Here is a 2205-nt window from a genome sequence, read left to right as displayed (position 1 = left end):
AATACTCTTTTGCTAAAAGGTATTCATCCTATACATTCTTTTGCATGTTGTTTTTTTCCCATCAATGATACCCACTTTTTGGATATCAGTATATATTCAGATCATTTAAAACCAAGACCTTATTTAGATTCTTTTATTGTTCCCCCGAATGGCTGTTGCATGCAGTTTGGCAAGAGTATCCAATCCAGGGCTCTGCATTTCTATCTGTCCTCTTAAGTCTCTTAAGTAGTTCTTAATTCTCTCTCTCTTTTTTTTTTTTTTCCTTTTTTGTCTTTTTTCATGTCCGGCAACGGATTGCAACCCTCAGTGTCGCGCCCACACCGGACCGGGACCGGCAACGGGATCGCAACCCTCAGCGCCGCGCCCTCACCTCGCTCAGCCAGTGAGCGGGAACCGGTCTGTATGTGGGATCCGAACCCTCGGCGGGAACGCCGCTGCACTCCCAAGCGGCGCACTGTAGCAGTGCGCCACTGGGCCGGCCCTTAATTCTCTTTTTAATCTAATTCATCCCCTTTGTTCATGCCACTGACTTGTCAATGAGACTGAGTCAGATTATTTTCTTTCTTTTTTTTTAGCATGTTGCTCTATTCCTGTTTCATATAAACCAAAAGTTAAGAGTCTAAAGACTTAATAGATTTAAGGAAAACTTTTTTTTTTAAACTGTAATACATCATGAGTGATATTGTGTATTTCATATTGTGCCAGAAGACCCCAAATATCCAGTTACCACTTCATAAATGGTGCGAATCGTGGCCATTGGATTAGGAAGATATCAGCTAGGACAATTAAAGTTTTCCCTGTGATTAGAAAACCATCTGGGGTAGTATTGCTGTAGGAATGTCCAATTCTCTATCAACCACTCACCTAATGGTTTTAGCATGAGTTGCCTGAATCAGTTTAATTAGGATCTGCAAAACAACGCTTTCCTAATGATGCTATTGCTTCTACATTTATTCCCTGGCTTCTTCCGAAAAGTGTATCATCACAGGTGGTGGAAGTATGCGGTGGTAACAACTCTGAAATCCCGACGACTAAAAACAGCAAAGGTTTATTTCTTAGTCAAGGTACATGTCAGATATGAGTTAACAATGGGATTGCTCCTGTCACATTTAAGGATTCACGCTGATGAAGTCTCAAATTCAACCCCTGCTCCCACGATTGACACACCGGGAAAGAGAATGCTAGAGGGCCTCACATGCTGAACTCAATGCTCCAGCCCGTAGTGACACATGTCACTTCTACCCATGACCCATTGACATGGCATTACCTCACTTCAAAGGGAAACACAATCTTCCAGGTGCCTTAAAAGGAAAGGATACTGTCATTAGATGTAGGACTATGGAAGTTAGAACTGGAGATCTATATGCCTTATTTTCTCAATTCAGAGACACACGTTTTCCATATTTTAACATCCCTGAAATCAGGATGCACTCCATTATCAATGGCCGTCAGCCAAGTGGCAGTTGCGACTTAGTTATTACATCTTCTTTTGACATCTTTGAGTAACATCAAGAAAACAATGGCACCAAATGCATCTTACACTCCATTATGATCAAAGAACATTCTTTGTATGATTTCAACTGTTTTTCGTTCCTTAAATTTCGTTTCATGACCACTGGTTCAGCGGTACATCGAGGTCTGATTTCCTTCTTCCACACCACAGCCTCCATTTCTCTGTTCCATGAATTCGGCGGGACAGGCAGGAGGAAGCTCTTGCAGGCCCGAGCGGGCCCCACCAGGTGTGTCCTTCTCCCCACGAGCGCCGTCCCGCTCCCCCGACCCGCGCCGCCCGCATCCCGCCAGTCCGTGAGACCGCGACCTCCAGCCCGCGCTTCCAAAGAGCGCCCGGAGACCGGGAGTCTTTTCGGAGGCAGTGCGTGCGTGCGTGCGACGGAAATCCCGCCTCCTGGCGCTTGCGGTTGGCCCTGGTCGCAGTGGATGCGGCCCGAGGACGAAGATGAGCGGGTTGAGGAGCAGGAGAGTCAGGAGGAGCGGCGAAGCGATTCCTCTTCCCCATTGGCTGTGCCCGCGGAACAGCCTCGCTGCGATTGGCTGGGCGCCGGCGGCATCCCCGCGAGAGGCACCGGGATCGCGGGCGCCGGCTGGGCCGCGGCGGCTGGGAGGCTGTGTTGGAGCGCCGGCGGGAGGCGGCCGGGCCTCTGCGCGTCAGGTCTGCGTCCCCGGGCACCGGCGGCGGGGCGGGGC

General features: G+C 49.1%; 1 protein-coding gene across 1 annotated transcript in view; it reads left to right on the top strand.

Moving 5' to 3' along the window:
• Positions 1–2125: 2125 nt before the first annotated feature.
• Positions 2126–2205, top strand: part of HERC2 (HECT and RLD domain containing E3 ubiquitin protein ligase 2) — a 145828-nt gene continuing 145748 nt past the window's right edge. The window contains exon 1 of the mRNA XM_008587915.1: positions 2126–2170. The gene's annotated coding sequence lies outside the window, so the exon portion shown is untranslated. The remainder of the gene's footprint in view (positions 2171–2205) is intronic.

The sequence above is a fragment of the Galeopterus variegatus genome, unplaced genomic scaffold, assembly GCF_000696425.1.
Source record: "Galeopterus variegatus unplaced genomic scaffold, G_variegatus-3.0.2 Scaffold4590, whole genome shotgun sequence".
Classification (NCBI taxonomy): domain Eukaryota; kingdom Metazoa; phylum Chordata; class Mammalia; order Dermoptera; family Cynocephalidae; genus Galeopterus; species Galeopterus variegatus.
This window is presented reverse-complemented; position numbering and strand designations above follow the sequence as displayed.